This window comes from Notamacropus eugenii, chromosome 5 (assembly GCF_028372415.1).
Source record: "Notamacropus eugenii isolate mMacEug1 chromosome 5, mMacEug1.pri_v2, whole genome shotgun sequence".
In the NCBI taxonomy this organism is placed as follows: domain Eukaryota; kingdom Metazoa; phylum Chordata; class Mammalia; order Diprotodontia; family Macropodidae; genus Notamacropus; species Notamacropus eugenii.
In genome coordinates, this window is record NC_092876.1 from 155,120,072 (window position 1) to 155,142,587 (window position 22,516).

The window sequence follows — 22,516 nt, forward strand, 5'->3', positions numbered from 1 at the left end:
ATGGTATATGGACACAATCCAAGTCCCAACACAGCTAAATGAATTGGAACAGTGATACATATCTCTCTAAGCCACTGTAGGTGTAATTTTTGATGGGTCCCAGTTGAATGCTGGGAAATGATGAATTGGAACAATTAATCTGATCCCACTCAGTCTTGATCTGGTGGTGTTTGAAGAGGAAGACAGAGACTCATTTGAAAGTCTTGTGTTTTGACAATGCCAGCCTGCATAAAGCATGTAGGAGTTTAAAATGGCATTGTTCCCAGCTTTAAATCCACTTGGTAGCATCAAGCAATTTAGGGAAACTTAGTTGTGGTCTCTGTATATTTTGTACCAAAAGAAAACAGAGCTTGGAAATGGCCTCTTACATTCTTGTCATCTCCAAGCCTTGGTTTTCCTGCTAGTGAACAGCTGACCTATGAGGATTTGGAAGCAGCTGTGAAAAGGTCAGGATGTCCTTGTCTTTCCCAGGCAGAGGAGATTTAATGAGCATGCAGGAGAATGCCAGGACTGAAGAGAAAGAAGACTTATTTTTCGGCCATACGTATAAGTGGTCAAAAAAATGGCACCATAAATAGTCATTTTGGTATTTGGAGCCATAATAACTATCAAATTGTACCAAGGGTCTGAGCAATTTGGTGACTCAGAAAATTGTCATTAAGATGTGGGGGGAAAATTCTAGAAAATGGAGTCTTTCCAGGCCATGTATACCTAGTCTCTAGTTTCAACTGAAATCCAGCTATACCTTCATGTCAGTCTGTCAATGTTTATGGAGCAGCATTGGTACACAAAACACTAAATGTTTGAAAAAAATAAATACAAGATGAATAAACACGTGTCTACTCTTAAATAGCACTTGAAGGAAATAAGACACAAACATACACATAGAAAACAAAAACAGAAAAGAAATATATACAAACCCAAACCTAATTAGCTAATCAAACCTTCTTGCATCCATCTCTTTCTTTCCGTCCACAAAGCCCCTACCTAATTCAGGCAAGGGTCTCTCACAGGAGCGACTGTGAAAACCTGCTAATTATTCTCTTCACCTTAAGCCTCTCCCCATTCTGATTCCCCATATAGCTGCCAAAGTGATTTTTGCTTAAAGCAAAGATCTGACTACCTCATTCCCCTGCTCAAGAAACTCAGGTGCTCCCTATTACCTCTAGGATCAAATGGGAACTCCTTTGTTTGGTATAAAGAGCTCTTCACAACCCAGCCCTTTTCTATTTCTAGTTCTTTTACACATTACTCCGTCCTACACATTCTGTTGGTCAGCCATACTGACCTATTTTCTCCTGTTTCTATGCCTTTGTATTGGCTCCCCCCGCCTGAAAAACATTCCTTCCTTCTCTCTATATCTAGAAATCTCTGGGTTCTTTCAAGATCCACTTCAAGTGACATCTTTTGCATAAAACCTTTCCTAACTCCATCTCAAAACAAATGTTGGAGCCCTGTCTCCCAAACTACCTTGAATTCACTAGGAATGTATTCTGTACGTACTTAATATGTACACATCATTTTTCTCCGTAGAACGTAAGCTTCTTGCAATCTCTGCCACTAAACTATAAACTCCATAGCCATAGGAGCTTTGTCTTATTTATCTTTGTTTATCCCTTAGTCTCTAGTGCTATATTTCCTCAATAAATATTTGTTGGATTTAAGAATATTAATTTAAACATGAAAAATTAGAAGACAACATAAAAGAATACAGAGTAGCACAGATTTCAGACTGGGGAGGGACCTGGGAAATCTTCTTATCCAATTCTTTTCTGTGGTAAAAAAGGAAAATTGTTTGTAAAAGAAATATTAAGTATCTCACCTACGTCCATACAAGGAGCTACTAGAAGAGCTGAATTAATGTTGGTTTTGCTATCAGTGAACCTGACTCTAACAATACCTGTGTGAGTACAATTAACCTTAAGGGCTCTTATAAGTGTGCCCACGCTGCCATGATTATCAATTAATATCAATTATTCTACCAGACATAATAAGCTTTTTTAGAAAGGGGTATTACAAAGGTCATATAATAAAAATGATTGTTAAATTCTACAGTTGTCTATGCTCTCTGTGTTCTCTATTTCACATTGGTGAATAAAATTTTCCTAAATTCAACAAAAGTCTGATATATACACATTTAACACAACTGAGGGGAAAATGGACTAAAGCTTGGAGAGGGTGCATAGCAAAACTGTGTAAACTCACAGCTCCTGATTGCTGGAAATTCTTTATTCCTCTCCATAGTACATTCATACTATTCCCCTTAGGCTTCCCTTCAAGGTGCCTTGCAGAGTCAAGAAGCTGCCTTTTCTCAGTTTTTCCAGTTTGTTCTTGACTCCTAATGTAGTCATTGCCACCAGCTGCTACCATCAGGGATAGAATGCTAGGCCCAGGATACCAATGGGAAGACCCAAATCTTTTAATTTCTCCCATACACTAAATATATCTTCTAAAAACTTGTTCTCTACTCGTATTATTGGAAGGATTGAAAAAATTGGAGAAAATCTGAGACATGAAAAGGTTGGATATAAAATCTAATATAAAAATAAATTGACCTGAAAAAAGTTAATGAGAGATAACTTAAGAATCACTGGACTTTCTGAAAACTACACACACACACACACACACACACACACACACACACACACACACACACACACACACACACACACACACACACACACAGAGTTTGGACATCTTATTTAAAAAAAATAATCCAAATCAAAACTACCCAGATTTACTATAATCAAAGGACAGAATAACATAGAAAGCATCCATTGTATGACTCCAAAAAGGAATAGTCCCAGAAAGGCCATGGCCAAATTCCAGAGATTTGATGTCAGAGAAAAACATACATGTCTTTTTTTGGTAATTATTATTTTATTTGTTTTCAATGTTCTAAAATCACTTCCATATAACTTGGAATTTTTCCCCCATCTTCTCCCTCTTTCCCCGTATCTCCCCCTCCTTCCCAGAGACAGCATAAAATTTTATATAGGTTCTACATATACATTCCTATTAAATACATTTTCTCCTTAGTCATGTTGCATAGAAGAATTAAAATGAATGGAAGAAATCATAAAACAAACTAAAACATAATACAAAAGAAAATGATCTGCTACATTCAGCCATTGAATTTCATAGTTCTTTCTCTGGATGTGGAAGGCATTTTGCCTTAAGAGACCACTGGGAATTTTTTAAGTCCTTGCATTGCAATGAAGTTCTAAGTCTACCAGAAAAAAATCCTTGCACACTGTGGTTCTTAATGTGTAAAAAGATCCACTGGTTTTGCTCTTTTTTGCTCAGCATCAGTTCATATAAGTCTTTCCAGGCATCTCTGAAGTCTTCCTGTTCATCATTTCTAATAGCACTATAGTATCTAATTTTGTATATAATATTGTATTCAAATAACACTATTGTATCACATTACATTCATATACCACAGTTTATTCAGCCATTCCCCACTAGATGGGCATCCCCTTGATTTCCAGTTTTTGGCCACCACAAGGATTGTCACTATAAATATTTTTGTACATGTGGGACCTTTTCCCATTTTTATGATCTTTTTGGGATACAGTCCTAGAAGTGATAGTGCTGGGTCAAAAGGTATGCACATTTTTGTAACCCTTTGGGCATAGTGCCAAATTGTTCTCCAGAATGGCTACATCATCTCACAGCACCAACAATAATGAATTAGTGTTCCAACTCTCCCACATCTTTGCCAACATTTATCATCATTCTGTTTTGTCACGTTAGCCATTAGCCAATCTGAGAGGTGTGATGTGGTATCTCAGAGTTGTTCTGATTTGCATCTCTCTAATCAATAGTGATTTAGAGTATTCTTTCATATGACTATAGATAGCTTTGATTTCTTCCTCTGAAAACTACCTGTTCATATTCTTTGATAATTTATCAGTTGAGAAACGACTTGTATTCTTGTACATTTGACTCAGTGCTCTATATGTTTTAGAAATGAGGCCTTTATCACAGACACTAGTTGCAAAAACTCTTTCCAGTTTTCTGCTTCCCTCCTAATTTTGGTTGCATTGGGTATGTTTGTGCAAAAGCTTTTCAATTTAATGTAATCAAAATTATCCATTTTGCATTTCATGATAGTTTCTATCTCTTGTTTAGTCAAAAATTCTTCTTTTCTCCATAAATCTGATAAATACACTATTCTTTGCTCCACTAATTTGTTTATAGTATCAGACTTTATACCTACATCATGTACTCATTTCGACTTTACTCTTGTGTACAGTGTCAGGCATTGGTCTTTGCCTAGTTTCCACCATACTGTTATCCAGTATTCCTAGCAATTTTTGTCAGACAGTGAGTGCTTATCCAGAAGCTGGGGTCCACAGGTTTATCAAACATTAGATTGCTATATTCATTGACTACTCTATTTTGGGTACCTACCCTATTCCACTGGTTTATGCTTCTGTTTCTTAGCCAGTACCAAGTGGTTTTGATAATTGCTGCTTTATAACACAGTTTGAGATCTGGTAGAGCTAGGCCACTTACCCTAACATTTCTTTTCATTAGTCCCCTTGATATTCCGGACCTTTTGTTTTTCCAGATAAATTATGATATTATTTTTTCTAGCCCTGAAAAATAATTATCTATAGTTTCATTGGTATAGCACTGAATAAGTAAATTAATTTAGGTAGAACTGTCATTTTCATTATTTTGGCTTGGCCCACCAATGAGCAACTGATGCTTTTCTACTTATATAGATCTGACTTTATTTTTGTGACAATTGTTTTGTAATTGTGTTCATATAGTCAGTGGGTGTGTTTTGGCAGATAGATTCCCAAATACTTTATAGTGTCACCCTTAGCTGTAACTGGGAGTTCTCTATCTCTTGATTTTGGGCTATGCTAGTAAAATATAGAAATGCAGAAGATTTGTGTGGGTTTATTTTGTAACCTGTAACTTTGCCAAAGTTGTTTATTATTTCAAGGAGTTTTTTACTTGATTGTTTGGGATTCTCTAAGTATACCATTATATCATCTGCAAAGAGTGATAACTTAGTTTCTTCTTTGCTATTCTAATTCCTTCAACTTCTTTTTCTTCTCTTATTGCTACAGCTAACATTTCTAGTACCATATTGAATAATAGTGGTGATAATGGACATCCTTGTTTCACCCCTGTTCTTACTGGAAATGCATCTAGCTTATCCCCATTGCATATAAAGCTTGCTGATGGTTCTAGGTAGATACTGCTTATCATTTTATGGAAGGCTCCATTTATTCCTATGCTCTCTAGTGTTTTCAATAGGAATGGGTGTTGAATTTTGTCAAAAGCTTTTCCTGCATCTATTGAGATAGTCATGTGGTTTCTGTTAGTTTTGTTGTTGATATGAGCAATAATATTAATAGTTTTTCTAATATTGAACCAGCCCTGCATTTCTGGTATAAATCCTACCTGATCGTAGTATTATTCTCATGATTAGTTGTATTTTTTTTTTTTGTTAAAATCTTATTTAAAATTTTTGCATCTATATTCATTAGAGAAATTGGACTATAATTTTCTTTCTCTGTTTTGGCTTTTCCTGGTTTGGGTATCAAAATCATATTTGCATCATAAAAAGAATTTGGGCAGACTCCTTCTTCCCCAGTTTTCCCAAATAATCTATATACTATTGGAATTAACTGTTCTTTAAATGTTTGATAGAATTCACTTGTGAATCCATCTGGCCCTGGAGATTTTTTCTTAGGGAGTTCATTGATGGCTTGTTCAATTTCTTTTTCTGAGATGGAGTTGTTTAAGTATTCAGCTTCCTTTTCTGTTAGTCTGGGTAATTTGTATCTTTTAAAATACTCATCCATCTCATTTAGATTGTCGAATTTATGGGCATACAGTTGGGCAAAGTAATTTTTTATTATTGTTTTAATTTCCTCCTCGTTGGAGGTGAGTTCACTCTTCATTTTTTGATATTAGTAATTTGGTTTTCTTCTTTTTTTAATCAAATTGATGAAAGGTTTATCAATTTTATTGGTTTTTGCATAAGACCAACTTCTAGTTTTATTTATTAGTTCAGTAATTCTCTTAATTTCCATTTTATTAATCTCTCCTTTGGTTTTCAGTATTTCTAATTTGGTTTTTACTTGGGGATTTTCAGTTTGTTCTTTTTCAAGTTTCCACTGCTGCGTGCCCAATTTATCAATCTCATCTTTCTCTATTTTATTCATGTAGGCACTCAAAGATATAAAACTTCCCCTAAGAACTGCTTTTGTAGTATTCCATAAAATTTGGTAGGTTGTCTCATTATTGTCATTCTCTTGAATGAAGTTGTTGATTGTTTCTATAGTTTGTTATTTAACCCAGTCATTCTGTAGGATTAGATTGTTTAGTTTCCAATTAATTTTTGGTTTATGTTTCCACAGCCTTTAATTACATATAACTTATGATCTGAGAAGGATGCATTGACTATATCTTCCTTTCTGCACTGGATTGTGAGGTTTTTCTGGCCTGGTACATGGTCAATTTTTGTATATGTGCCATGTACCATTGAGAAAAAGGTGTATTCCTTTCATATCTACCTTATCCTGAGTTCTATTCACCTCCTTAACTTCTTTTTTATTTTGAGGTTAGAAAACAGAGCAGGGGAGTTTGAGGTCCCCCACCAGTATAGTTTTGCTGTCTATTTCTTTCTGTAATTCCTTTAACTTCTCCTCTAAGTATTTGGATGCTATGTCACTTGGAGCATATATGTTTAGTAATAAAATTGCTTTGTTGTGTATGGTGCCTTTTAGCAGGATATAGTTTCCTTCCTTATCTCTTTTGATTAGATCTATTTCTGCTTTTGCTTTGTCTGAGATTAGAATCGCTACCCCTGCTTTTTTTTAAATATCATGGGAAGCACAATAAATTCTGCTCCAACCTTTTACCTTTACCTTATGCGTATCTCCCCTTTCCAAATGTGTTTCTTGTAAACAACATAGTGTGGGATTATGGTTTTTAATCCATTCTGCTATCCATCTCTGTTTTTTGGGAGATTTCATCCCATTCACACTCACAGTTGTGGTTACTATTTGTCTCTTTCCTTCCATTCTCTTTCCCCTTGTTTTATCATTTTCGTTCTCTCTTCTCTTCCACAATAGAGTTTTAATTTTTAACAACCACCTCCCTCAGTCTTCCCTCCATTCTTTCAGTCCCCCTCCCTTTTAATCCCCTTTTCTCTTACTACTTCTTCCTTCCCTTTTAGCCTCCCCTCCCTTTTCTTTACCCTTCCCCTTCTATTGTCCGTGGAACTAGTTGTATTTCTATCCTTAACTGAGTTTGTTTTACCCTCCTTGAATTCAATCAGAAGAGAGTATCTCTCAAACAATACTCATCTCTCTCTTTCCCTCTACTGTAATATATTCTTGTGCCTCTTCCTGTGATGGAATTTTTTTTTCTGCCTCCTCCTTTTCACATCTCCAATTACAATCCCTTGCCACCCTTAAATCACATTTGTTTTCATCACATCATTTAATTTATACCTACTTCCTCTATCTATGTATATACCTTTTATATTTCATAATAAATATATAATTCTCAAGATTAACAAATATAATCTTCCTTTATACAGATCCACACAGTTTGCCCATTTTGTGTAACAAGTTTTTTTTTTCTTTTCCCCTGTTTATCTTTTTATGTCTCTCTTGAGACCTGCATTTGAAGATCAAAGTTTCTTTTGAGTCCTGGCCTTTCCATCAGGAAGGTCTGGAAACTGTTTACTTCATTGAATTACTATCTCCTTGTCTGAAATATTATGCTCAATTTTGCTGAGTAATTAATCCTTGGTTGTAGTCCCAGTTCCTTTGCCTTATGGAATATCATCTTCCAATTCATTCAGTCTTTCAGTGTAGAAGCTGCAAGGTCCTGTGTGATCCTGACCGTAGCTCCTCGATATTTGAATTTTTTCTTTCTGGCTGCCTGCAGTATTTTCTCCTTCACTTGACAGTTCTGGAATTTGGCAACAATATTCCTTGGTGGTTTTAGTTTGGGGTCCCTTTCAGGAGGTGCATGGTGGATTCTTTTGATGACTATTTTGCCCTCTGGGTCTAGGACTTTCTGGGCAATTTTCCTTGATGATTTCTTGGATGATATTGTCCAGGCTCTTTTTTCATCATGGCTTTCTGGTAGACCAATAATCCTTAGATTTTCTCTCCTGGTCTATTTTACAGGTCAGTTGTTTTTTCCAATTAGATATTTTACATTTTCTTTTATCTTTTCATACTTTAGATTCTGTTTGACTGATTCTTGATGTCTCATGGATTCATTAGCTTCTACTTGCCCGATTCTATTTTTTATCAAACTGTTTTCTTTGGTTAACTTTTGCATCTCCTCTTCCATCTGTCCAATTATTCCTTTTAAGGAGTTATTTTCACCAGTTAGGTTTTGTACTTCCTTTTCCATTTGTCCAATTTTCCTTTTTAGGGAGCTATTCTCTTCAGTGAATTCTTTTTACATATTTTTGAAATCATTGGCAAGTTTTTCTTCTATTTCTCTAATATTGGTTTTAAAATCCCTCCAGAGCTCTTCCAAGAAGGCTCTTTGTGCTTCCAACCAGTTCATATTGCGTTCTGAAGTTTCAGATGGGAGTACAATCTCAATGCTGACCTCTTTGTCTTTTGGTCCTTGTCCCCATAGAAAGATTATATGGTCTTTTATTTTCTGCTTTGCTTTTTACTCATGATAATAACCTTTTTCCTGACTTTTAAGGTACATCTCTGCATCTGTGGCACAGGGAGCTCTGTCCCACAGTTCTTGTGCCTAAAACTTGAGGCTTTGTGTGTTGTTGTCTCTGGTTCTTTCCTCTAGAAATTAAATGCTACAGCTTACCTGGTGCTGAGCTGACTGATGTTTGAAAGCAGAAGCTGGTTAGATCTTTTTGGGTTTCCTCACAGTTGCCCTGGAGGTAGCTCATTAAGTATGGGGGAAGGATGGCCTGGACTCTGGAGGCTCCTCTGGTGAGCTAGAGCATAATTAAGCTCAGTTTTCTGCCCTAGTGTCTTTCATCTTCCACTAGGGTGCTTAGGCATGCCTGGGGTCCTGGTGTTGGCAGTTGCCAGCTTAACCCACCTGGGGTTCAGGATCTTCTCTTGATTTGTTGAGGTGGGGCTGTCTGGGACAACTCTGATCCTGCAATGGTCACCTTTGGCCACAGCAAGAGGTACCCTCCTTAGCGATCTTTCTAGCCTCCTGGGCTGAGAGTCTGTTTATCCCTTTTGCTGCTTCCACTGTTCCAGGGTTTTTCCCAGGGAGATAATCTCTGAGCTGGTCAAAGTCAATGAGGAGAAGGAGATAACAGTTACTGATCACTCTGCCATCTTGCCCCCCAGAACCAGAAATCAACATACATGTCTTTCGAGGCACATCCAGAAAGAGAGAAGCAATTGAAGTTTTAGAGATCCACAGTCAGGATCACACAAGACCTGGCAGCTTCTACTTAAACCAAAAGGAGATCTTAGAATACAATATTCCAAAAGACAAAAAGATATATCCTAACAACCAAGAAGAATTTACCCTTCTAAGCTAAATTTAATCCTAAGGAGAGGAAATTGACCTTTAATGGAATGGTGAACTTTGGGTCTTATTGCCGTAGTCTTTCTTACAGTGCCCAAACTTAAACCCTCCATAGTCAGCCCACCTAAAGAGGGTCATTGAAACATTCTTAAATACACAAAAAAGAACAGAAAGAAACTTATAAAGAAGCACAGATAAGCAAAATAATTTTAAAACTAATGGCTGGAATTATTACAAACTTTTTGAAAGGAAGTAGTATGAAATGGAAATTGTGGCATCATGTATAATCTTTTCATATTTTGCTATGTACATGTAAATATTCTTTTGGGCATTTAAATTTTTTTAATGTTTTTTTTTTAAGAAAATTGTGGGATGGAACAAAATCTATTATGCTTCAGGAAGTACTAAAAATTGGAGCTATAATCATGATAAAATGTCAAGATAAGGAAACTACATTGTGCTTAAATGCACCATAGACAATGAAAAATAATAATTAATTGTTTGTAAATCACAGAGTTTATTTATGTTGAACAAAAAACTCTTGGTTTCCAACATGAAGCGACCTCTGCCTGAACCCAACCACCAGAATTTCCTTGTTTTCTTGTATGGTCAAACCATTGGGTGACACCTGTTGTGCAAGATTGCTGGACTGGTTCCCAGACAAAGCACTCAATTTCACATAAAAAGTAATAATAAAAGCTAGGATTTTTAGTACTTTAAGATTTCCAAAGTATTTTACATATGTTATCTTCCTTGATCCCAATAACCCTGGAAGGTAGGTACAACTACTATCCACATTATACAAATGAGAAAAATAAGAGTAACAGAAGTTAAGTGATTTGCCCAAGTCACCCAGCTACCAAGTGTCTGAGGTAGAATTCAAATTCTGGTGTTATTCCCATTCAGGTACCCTATTAGCTACTCCACCTAACTACTCTCCTAGCTTAAAACAATGAGGTTTGTCCCTAGATCAAACTTATAATTCTGGGAGCTCCAAATATAGCTTGCCTGCACTTCAAGGATATCATTGAGATCTCCACCCCTTGGTTGAAGTGTAAGCTTTGGAGAATTATGGAAAGATGACAAAGTAAGTTAGAAAATTTCAAGCTCTCAAGATTTTCCTCCAGAAAGAGATAAAATAGTGTCTTGGAGCAAACATAGAGCAAGGAAATAAATAAGAGTTGGAGAAGAACAGAAGTCCTCCTGGGACAATCTGAGAAGATCTGAAGAAAAATCCCAGGACAAATTTTCCTCCCTATGAAGAGTAAATACTTCCAGGATAGGGACCCTTTAAACAACAAGTGGCAAGCCCTGGGGTTAGCTGGGTTGGGAGGCTGCCTCGGCCCCAGCTATAGGAACTTTTACCACTAGAACAGTGGGGGGAATTGGGCTTCTGAGGGAAGAAGAACTAGGGAACCTCTGCTGACTAGGAATGCCAGATCCAGCTGTGCTGCAGAGAGCAGCAGTAACGAGAAGGAATCAGCACATCCCAGGTGAGTGCAGAGGCAATGGGATGGGATGCTGCTGGGTTTGGGGCACTTACAGAACGCCAGAGGTCTTGGTTTGAGTTCAAGGTCTGAGGGGAGAACTGAAAAGGATCTGAGGCTAGAGGCAACATCTCCCATACTCCAGGACTAGAGGCAATTATAAAAACTGAACTATGACCCCAAAAAAAGCACAGACAAAGGAGAAAGAATCCAACCACAGAGAGCTATTATGGGGATAGAGAAGACCTGGGTTTCTCTTCAGAGGAGGATATTCAAGCAAAGAAATCCTCTTTTACTCCAAAAATGTCAAATGGTCATTTGCCCCAAAAGAATTAATTGAAGAACTTGAAAAAGACTTTAAAAATCAAATAAGAAAGAATGAGGAAAAACTAAAAAGGAAAATAAGTACAAGCCATGAAAAACAAGGTTATGAAAAGAAAGTCAACCAATTAGAAAAGGAGATCCAGAATATTAAAGAAGAAAATTACTTAGGCAGAATTGGGTAAGGGGAAGCCAGCAAAGTAATAAGAGATCAAGAAATAAAAATACAAAATGAATGAAAAAAATAGAAGACAATGTGAACATCTTGTAAGAAAAACACCTGATCTCGAAAACAAATCAGGAGAAAACATAAGAATAATTGGACTACCAGAAAACTATGCAAAAAAAATCTTGATACAATAAGAAATAAAGACAATTGTCCTGAAGCATAGAGTAGAAAGTAGAAGTAGAAAAGGTGCACCAAAAACCACCTAAAAGAGATTCTATTAGAAGAATTAACAGGAATATTATAGTCAAATTCTGAAGCCTCCAACTCAAGGATGAAATATTACAAGCAACAAGAAAAATACAATTTACATATTGTAGTATCACAATTAGAATCACACCAGAGCTATCACTGGTAACACTAAAATCCACAAGTTTTGGAACACTATATATTGAAGAGCAAAAGAACTGGGTTCCTGGCTGAAAATATCATACTCCACAAAACTAAGTATAATTCTGAATGAAAAAAAATCGACATTTAATGAATTGTAAGATTTTGAGGACTTTGTTAAAAAAAATACCCTGAACTTAATAGAAGATTTGACATACAAGAGTTAAGAGAAATATAATTTATATACCAATGGCCGATTACAAGGGACTCAATAAGGATATACTGTTTACCTTTCATGTATGTAAAATATAGAACCTATTTCTTAGGTTGTTATTAGTAATTAGGTAGCTTTTAAGGAAGATATTACTTCAAAAAGGAAAACTGTTCAAGAACAACTCAAAGAGTAATTAACTTATATGAATGAGCTGTGAGAGGGAGAACCAATATAGAGGAATTAGATGGGGAAGGAGGACTGTTGGTTCTGGAAACCTACTCTCATTGGGAATGGGTTTAAGAGGGAAAAAATACATACACATCTGGAAGAATATAAAATTCTTCTAGATTTAAAAAGAAATAAAACTCTAAGGAATAGGGAGGGGGGAGGATAAGGGAAGGATCTTTAGAGGGGAGGGTGAGGGAATAGCTTAAAAGGGGGATCTAGAAGGATGTTTAGATCTATGGGAATGGGAGGATAAGAGAGGAATTGTTGGGAGTGGGTGGGTTAAGTAATAGGAGAGCAAGGTAGTGGTAGAAGTAGAGGCATTAGGAGAGACATGAAAAAAAGATATACATAAACATAAAAACAAAGATTAGGAGTAGAATTTCTTAGGGAACGTACATGTTTGCATATATATGTATAAGCATATATGTATATATCTACATGTATATATATATTTATAAATATATCCACACTTAATTGTAGCTCAAGTGGGGAAGGGGGAAGGAAGAGGGAGAAAAGAACAAAAATGTGCAGCAGAGAACAAAAGAAAATCTACAAGGAAGCAAAGATGGACAGCTTTCAACAGAATGCACATTATTTAATATATAGGCTTTCCTGAAATGGAAAGTTATTGCTATATATTCTGAATTCTCTCCTAAGTTCTGCTGTGCATATGACATTTTTTCCTTTCTCAATTTATATTTAAATATTTAAGTTTATAATGTTTCTTTTTCTTATTGTGTATTTATTTCAGTATATCTAAATTTTTTTAAAAAATTTAAAAAAAGTATAAGCTTCCCTCACTTATCTTTAACAATGCTTTAATAAAATTCATTTTGCTACTGTACTCTAGGTCTCACTGCTATAGTGCTTCCTACAATGCCCAAACTTAAACTGTCTGTAGTCAGCCATGTCTAAATTCTTAAAAGAAAAGCTATGCGAATTTTTAAAGTCATTGATAGCAACACAATAGCTATAGAAGACTTTAATATTCTTCTCAAAAATAAAGCAGATAAACCAGAAGAAAACTATAGAGCTGAAGAGATTATTGGAAAAATAGGATTTTACTGGCCTATGGTGTCTTCTGAATGGTAAAGTGAGTATTTCTAATTGAAAACATTAATAGCTTTAGTAAAATAGCAGGATACAAAATAAATCCACAGTAGTCATCAACATTTCTTCATTATACTAAAAGAAATCAGGGAGAGATAATCAGAGAAATTCCAATAAAAATAACCACATTACATACTATGCATAAATCATCTGAAGTTAAGATAACAAGATGTGCAAGTTTTATATAAACATAAGTACAAAACAGCCTGTAACAAAATAAAACAAGACATAAAACTGGTGAATGATGTGAAGGTGACCTAGGGTTTTTGAATGCTGTGCTAGTAGAACACAAGCTCTAGAAGGTTCTACCAAGCTATAGAAGCGTCTAGGTTATACATGGTGATGGGCTGCTGTCTGAAAAACAGCCTAGCGAAGGGAAATAGACATCACTAAATGAACTGCAAGGTGAGGATTTTTCCAAACACAGTAACTTTTAGAGACAATATAACAAATTATATAGTCTGCAATCTCTGTTGAAGGAAGGACAAGTCATATCAATGTAATAACATATTCTTGAAGAGTTAAATGTTTCTTTACTTCTTGACTTTTTAAATCAACATAACAGTTCCAGAGGGAAATCTTGTGCTATTTTTATCTATATGCCGCATTTTTGACAATTAACAGTGAAAGAAAAGCTGGAATGAAATGTTTTGAGCATGTGGGAGCCTATCTCTTATTTGTGGCTTGGGTTTGCTGTAATTTCAAATAGAGCTACATTCCTAATTACTTTTTTTATGGAATACTTCCAATTTGACAACATTCATTCTACCAGCCTTGGAGTTGTTCTTCTGAAACTTTAATTCACTCCATGCAAATGGAGTTTCATCACATTTGACATTACTGGAAATGATTAAGGTCATGCTCCCACCTTTCTTTACAGCTATTCTTCAGTTGTTTCAGTTGTGTCTGACTCTTCATGACTTTGTTTAGGGTTTTTTTGGCAAAGATACCAGAATGGTTTGCTATTTCCTTCTCCAGTTCATTTTACAGATAAGTAACTGAAGCAAATAGGGTTAAGTGACTTGCCCACGGTCACACAGCTAGTAAGTATCTGAGACCAGATTTGAACTCATGCAGATGTCTTACTAACTTTAGGCCCAGAACTCTATCTATTGTGCCATCTAGCTGCCCACTCCCTGACTGAAATCTTCTAAAAGACAAAATTTCTTTGATACCTGCCATACATATGTTCTGCCAGAAATTTCAGTTTTGACTCAAATCAGAATAGACAGAATTAAACCTAACACCTCATATGTTTAGGAGAACATGGAAGAAGACACAAAGCAACAGAAATCAATCACAACAGATAAAGCTAGTTTTCAAAATTCACCTCTTTCTCTTTTCTTCAAATGCTTGCTCCAAGTAGAAAGGAAAAAAACCTAATTACTTAGCTCAAATATGTATAGAGTCAAATATTTTTTCAAAGCCAAAGACAACAAAATTTTCTAGTAATCTAAGATCCTGACAGCAATTTTCAAAACTAATAAGTTTGGAAGGGCAGATCCTACTTGATTCCTTGAACTTTACAATGGAGGACTATTAGAAATCCCTGAAATAATGGCCACCATCACTTTATGCTACATGATTTATGTGTGTATATTGTACGCATGCTAATTGGTGTATGCAGATGAAGAAAAAAAATTGTCTCCTCTGAGTTTCCTTACAAGTATCACATCTGTCAGTCTCCTATATTCCTATAGCTTGTATAATCAGAGTAATGACATCTGGTAAATCACGCAGAGGAATTGTTCCTTGTCTTCCCATCACAGAGTTCTCTCTTGTGTTTTTGGGAAGAAAAATTCCTTAGCAGGCAGAGAAGAAGCATATGTATTACTTTTTATTTTTGTTAATAATGCAAATTGTTTCTGTAATTTTCTAAATAGGATTTTAGTACAGAGAGAGGTCCCAGTACTATTGTCATCCAAAAGTAAAACTTTGGAAAATGAGAGCTGTTCTCTGTAGATCTTATCTCTCTATTAAGAATGCATGTGGTTTCATAACAGAAGAGCCATAGTCTTTCCAAGTTATTCTGAATGACCTGCTGTCATTATTTTGAAAAATATTCACTTTCCACAATGGCATACGAATGTATTGTTGAGAAGAGAAAATACTGTGCATTAAGTCTCCAATAAATGTTTTTGTGGTTGTTATTAAACTTTAAAGAGATTTCTAATGTATCTGAGTGATAAGAATGTCACTGACCTCTGATGATTTTTTTTTTCCAGAAGCCGGATTAAGATTACATGTCATTTATGACTGCTTCTGGGACTCAGGCAGAACACTTGGAACTAATTTTTGTGTTTTGTCCTCTAAAGAGCAGGATGACAAAATGGCAGATAGATCCTAGTGGGCCTAGGTGAGCACAGTATCTGCCTGGTTCATCTTGGATGACAAAAACAATTCTGAAGCTTTATTCAAGGTCTGCATTTTCAGGTAGAAGTGAGAGCACTATAGAGCAGCTCATTGTACCTGGGTAGAGTATAGAGTACTGTGTAGAGTACAGACTCTAAGATTCTTCCCTGAAGTGAATATGCATGAAAATAAAAAGGGGGGAAGGGGAAGATGACTGAAAGGGCAAGCTCAGAGTCAGTCTTGTACCTAACCAATTTATGTAGTATGATTGTATGGGAACAAGGAAGTCTCACCCCAAAATTTCTCCTAACTAGATATTAATACTTAAAATTCTGTCATTGGAGATTATTAAGTGCCTTGTGTTCAAAATTAGCCTTTTCCTGTGAACTGCTATTAAAATATGTAACGAAATCCAGGAGGAAATTAGGCATTCATATAGTCATAGACTCAGATCTGGAAGAGATTATAGAGGCCAAAGACTCAAAAACCCTCATTTACAGATGAGGAAACTGAGTCTCAGGACGGTGATATGACTTGCCCAACATCAAACAAGTAGGACTTGGCAGGACTAGCATTTGTATAAGGCCCTCTGACTCTAAATACAAGGATTTTCCTATTGCACCTTCCTATGGTCCTATAGATTCCTGTTCCAGGCCCAGGGAGAGATCCAAAGCTCATAAGTGATATATTCCTAGAAGTAAATGTTTAGAGGGGAATTGTGTGAAGACTAGAAAGTAGTTTGGCAAGAAATCAAGGAGGTCCCTGATAGGACTGTTCATTTTATTCCATATGCCAGGCATCGACAAAATGCTTCACAAGGACTCTTTGCCTTTTGTATTGCCTATGAACTAAGAATGTTTTGCTGCATTCTAAAATAAGGGTGTTTGGTTTTTTTTAATGCAGAAACTATTCTTAGATGTTGACTATTTGAAAACCAGCAGTGGGATTTGGCCCTCCTGCTGTAGTTTGCCAACCACTGTGTATAGGTAATAGGGAGTCACTAGAAGTTTTTGAGGAATGGGAAGATAACATTTAAGGTTACCAATACTGTGCTTTAGGGCCTCTAAAGGAGTTCCTGGCTGAAATTGATAGTTGTATATGGAAAAAGAAAGATATCTCCAGTAGAACATTTGGTCATGTTGTCAACTTAAAGACAATATTTATAATTCTGTTCAATTTCACAGAGATGTTTTTGAGCTTCTACTTTGTGCAGGAAGAGCTTTGTTCAGGTCCCACATCCGACACAGATGGGTTGTGTGATTGACATAGGACAAGTCACTCATCTTCTTAGCATCCTTTCTAAGGCAACTTTCTAAGGCAATATATTGTAAAGCAGGTACCTGCTGATCTGCATTGCTAGATGGGCCTTTCTACGTCATTGAAATAATTATGTCTGGTAAAAAAAAAATCAACTACAAAACAGGCATTCTGAAAGCTATAAGGGTAGATACAATCTCAAATAAGACTTACATTTTAATCTTTAAGAATTGTGATTTAGGGGGAGGAGGCAAGATGGCAAAGTAGAAAGACACACATACGCTAGCTCCAAACCCACAGCCCATAAAATATCTGTAAAGAAGAACTCCCAACAAATTCTGGAGCAGCAGAAGCCACATAACAACCTAGCAGACAAGATTTCTGTTCCAGAGAGATCTGAAAACCTGATGCAAAAGGTCCATTGCTCACTGACCCGGAGCAGAGCCCAGCCCTGCCTTGGGCCACATGGCCCCGAGAGGAGCAGATCCCAGCAGGCTTCAGGGACAGAATCTCCAGCTGCCGCACAGGTCCCTCCACCCACAGGTGACAAGTGAGAGAGTCGTTTTGGGTGGCCCACAGGGGAGTGGGGTATCCCGTGGCTCAGTCCCCCTCGGGAGGCAGCAGCAGGGTTGCCGGTGGACAAGGGCTCCCCAAGCAGGCAGGAGCTGGGATCCATTGTTGAAGGTCTCTGCATAAACCCCCTGAGGGAACTGAGTCCTGTGAGGTGGCCCTGCCCCCACCTGAGCACCTGAACTTAATCTCACACTGAATAGCAGCTCCACCCCAGCCCAAAGTCCTGAGGCTGGGAAACAGCATTTGAATCTCAACCCCTAAGGGCTGGCTAGGCAGATATGCAGGCGAGGTGGGGGTAGAAAGAAAACTCAGAAGTCAAGTCACTGGCTGGGAAAATGCCCAGAAAAGGGAAAAAAAATAAGACTATAGGAAGTTACTTTCTTGGTGAACGGATATTTCCTCCCTTCCTTTCTGATGAGGAAGAACAATGCTTACCATCAGGGAAAGACACAGAAGTCAAGGCTTCTGTATCCCACACATCCAAAATAAATATACCATGGGCTCAGGCTATGGAAGAGCTCAAAAAGGATTTTGAAAATCAAGTTAGAGAGGTGGAGGAAAAACTGGGAAGAGAAATGAGAGAGATGAAAGAAAAGCATGAAAAGCAGGTCAACACCTTGCTAAAGGAGACCCAAAAAAATGCTGAAGAAAATAACACCTTGAAAAATAGGCTAACTCAATTGGCAAAAGAGGTTCAAAAAGCCAATGAGGAGAAGAATGCTTTCAAAAGCAGAATTAGCCAAATGGAAAAGGAGGTTCAAAAGCTCACTGAAGAAAATAGTTCTTTCAAAATTAGAATGGAACAGATGGAGGCTAATGACTTTATGAGAAACCAAGAAATCACAAAACAAAACCAAAAGAATGAAAAAATGGAAGAGAATGTGAAATATCTCATTGGAAAAACAACTGACCTGGAAAAGAGATCCAGGAGAGACAATTTAAAAATTATGGGACTACCTGAAAGCCATGATCAAAAAAAGAGCTAGACATCATCTTTCATGAAATTATCAAGGAAAACTGCCCTGAGATTCTAGAACCAGAGAGCAAAATAAGTATTCAAGGAATCCACTTATCACTGCCTGAAAGAGATCCAAAAAGAGAAACTCCTAGGAACATTGTGGCCAAATTCCAGAGTTCCCAGGTCAAGGAGAAAATATTGCAAGCAGCTAGAAAGAAATCATTCAAGTATTGTGGAAATACAATCAGGATAACACAAGATCTAGCAGCTTCTACATTAAGGGATTGAAGGGTGCAGAATAGGATATTCCAGAAGTCAAAGGAACTAGGACTAAAACCAAGAATCACCTACCCAGCAAAACTGAGTATAATACTTCAGGGGAAAAATTGGTCTTTCAATGAAATAGAGGACTTTCAAGCATTCTTGATGAAAAGACCAGAGCTGAAAAGAAAATTTGACTTTCAAACACAAGAATGAAGAGAAGCATGAAAAAGTAAATAGCAAAGAGAAGTCATAAGGGACTTACTAAAGTTGAACTGTTTACATTCCTACATGGAAAGACAATATTTGCAACTCTTGAAACTTTTCAGTATCTGGGTAGTGGGTGGGATTACACACACACACACACACACACACACACACACACACACACACACACATACACACACACAGGGACAGAGAGCACAGAGTGAATTGAATAGGATGGGATCATATCTTAAAAAAATGAAATTAAGCAGTGAGAGAGAAATATATCAGGAGGAGAAAGGGAGAAATGGAATGGGGCAAATTATCTCTCATAAAAGAGGCAAGCAAAAGACTTTTTAGTGGAGGGAAAAAGAAGGGAGGTGAGAGAAAAACATGAAGTTTACTCTCATCACATTCCACTAAAGGAAGGAATAAAATGCACACTCATTTTGGTATGAAAACCTATCTTACAATACAGGACAGTGGGGCATAAGGGGATAAGCAGGGTGGGGGGGAGGATGGAAGGGAGGGCAATGGGAGGAGGGAGTAATCTGAAGTCAACACTCTTGGGGAGGGACAGGATAAAAAGAGAGAATAGAAGCAATGGGGGGCAGGATAAGATGGAGGAAAATATAGTTAGTCTTACACAACACAACTATTATGGAAGTCATTTGCAAAACTACACAGATATGGCCTATATTGAATTGCTTGCCTTCCAAAGTGAATGGGTGGGGAGGGAAGGATGAAGAGAATTTGGAACTCAAAGTATTAGGAACAACTGTCGAGTACTGTTTTTGCTACTAGGAAATAAGAAATACAGGTAAAGGGGTATAGAAAGTTATCTGGCCCTACAGGACAAAAGAGAAGATGGGGACAAGGGAAGAGAGGGATGATAGAAGAGAGGGCAGATTGGTGATAGGGGCAATTAGAATGCTTGGTGTTTTGGGGTGGGGGGAGGGGACAAATGGGAAGAAAATTTGGAACCCAAAATTTTGTGAAAATGAATGTTAAAAGTTAAATAAATTAATTAAAAAAAATTAAAAAAAATAAAAAGATGAGGCTTAGGCTGAGGCAGGAGGTCTGCTAGAAGATATGAGGGGGTCGCTCTTGGCTTGGCTCAGTTGACATGCCCTAGCTTAGGAGGAAGAGGAGTACTTGAGGCACCAAGAGAAGTAACTGATAGAGGGCATCTTGCTTTTAACCAGGGACTCCTTGTTCTGCAGTCAAATGCCTTAGGCCTAAATTATGTGTCATAACCTACACGAACATGGGCCATTAATACCTTTTTCTTTGGGCAGACCCCTTGCTCCTGTCCACAGATCCATGGTGCACCTGATTCCCCTTCAGCAGGGGTGGCAAACCTATGTCCTCAAGGTCACATATGACCCTCAAGGTCCTCAAATGTGAGCTTTTGTTTATAATAAATCCCTTTATTAAAAGGATTTGTTCTGTAAAACTTGGACTCAGCTGAAAGGCTTTACCCAATGTGGCCTCCAGGTCACAGGTTCCCCACCTCTGCTCTTGGGTCTCAAGGTAGGTCTGAGGCTGACTCTGAGGCAGGCCACTTGAGGTAGAGACTGGCAGCAGGCACTGTCTTGTGCCATCTTGTCATGGTCAGGAAATCTCTGGGATCAAATGTAAATCCCTCTCTTTGGCATTCAAATCCTTTTATGACCCCCTCCCTCTGCCTTTTCAATCTTTTTAAGCTTTGCTCTCCCTTGTATTCTACAATCCAGTGATACTCAAGGTGGGATTTATATCCTGAAGCAGATAATATTGATCTGGCTTCTAAAATACAATTCCATATAGAGATCAGGCTGGCCATTGGCCTGAAGAGAAATAGGCTGTCTTCCCGACATAATTTGAGAAGCCAAGGAGCTATTTTTACTTCACATTCTTTTCCCAATAATAACTTACATTCAATAGGTCATTAAGGTTTACAACGCTTTTCTGGCGATTCCAGTTTGAGGCAGATGATTCAAGCCTTATTAACAAAAACATGAGGAAACTGAGGTTGATAGAGTTCAAGAGATTCCCAAGCTCAATGTCTAAGAGGAAGGTGAAAGGACAGGAAAGACAAACTATCATTTGACTGTTTCATTGACAGTTCTCGACTTGCAGGTGGTACTCATCTTTTATGAGTACTTTACTTTTTACATCTGGATTTCCTAGGAAAAGACAGGTTCTGGAGGTGTTCACTTATTCCCCAGATGGGGTCGGGGGCAGGGGTATGCCTGTCTTGGCAACTTTAGATATCAAATTCAGATGCTCATAGAATCTCTGGGCCTGGCAGATTCCAGGGCTGTCTGGAGTCACAAAACCTCAGTTCAGTTCTGGTCTCAGATGCTGTATGACACGAGCTAGTCATTTAACCTATGACTGCCTGTTTCCTTGTCTGTAAAATGCTGCTAATATAATGCATCTTCCTGTGTAGTGAGGATCCAATGAAATATTTGCAAAGCCCTTAGCATGATGTGTGTCCCTGTGGGTACTTAGTGAATGTTTCTCTCCTTCTTCCTTTTTTGGTAAATGGGGGGTTCTTAATGTTTTGTGTGTCACAGACCCCTTTGGCTATCTGGTGTGGGCCCCTTCTTAGAATGATGTTTTTAAATAATTGTGGCAAATTCTAAAATCTAGCTAGAGGTTAATGAAAATAAAGAAGTAATTTTTTTTTTCAAAAAAAAAAAAGAATTATGATTTATTTCAACATTACAAAAAGTACCAAAGTTTTAAGTTCTATGCCTAAAATTTAATTCCATTCTCCTTTTCTCTTTATGAATGTAGACTCTGCTTCTTCTGGGCATGTCCATCTCCAACCAGGAGTCTACTTTGAGGGGACTTTTGAGCATGCCTAGTTTGCTTAACATGGAGCTCAGTAGTGCAGTCCTACATTGTGAATGGAGATTGTTTCCTTTGATTGACAGCTTACATCTTTAAAAGTGATTTGGCTGAACCCTTTGCTCTGTTTTCTACCATCTTTTTGGCTTTGCTCTTTCTGAGGGGTTGACTCCTGCTTTGCCCAGCACATATGCTAATGAACTGAACTGGTGAGAAAGAAAGGATTTGCCTCCTATTTTTCTTCTTTTAGTCTGGCACCAAGAAATAGGCCTGGGGGTATTTATTTCTGTTCTGTGTTGTTTGTTCTTGATTTGGGGTGCCAGATAGTGATACACATGGACCAGGAAGTTTGAGATATTATGATTTTTGAAGCCAGGATTCCAGACAGCCAACCCAGCATGGAAACCCTGAAAACTCTGAAACTCAAGCTCAAAGGAGTTTTTGTACTTTTAAACTGGGACTGTTCTGATCTAAGGTATAAACACAATCTCCTTCCTTTCCCCAGGAATTGTGGTATAAGGGAAGAGGAGAATTAAGCCTCTTACATATTGGAGGAGGACTAAGTTTGTATATTTGTGATCATACCTTCTGAAGTAAATATTTCTGTGTAAAAGCTACACCGTCATGAAATGAAACTAAAATGA

The 22,516-nt window shown here is 37.3% G+C and overlaps 1 pseudogene; it reads left to right on the plus strand.

The window, feature by feature from the left end:
- The first annotated feature begins 10,945 nt into the window (after nucleotides 1-10,945).
- The window catches only part of LOC140507715 (glyceraldehyde-3-phosphate dehydrogenase-like), a 43,226-nt pseudogene continuing 31,655 nt past the window's right edge, over nucleotides 10,946-22,516 (plus strand).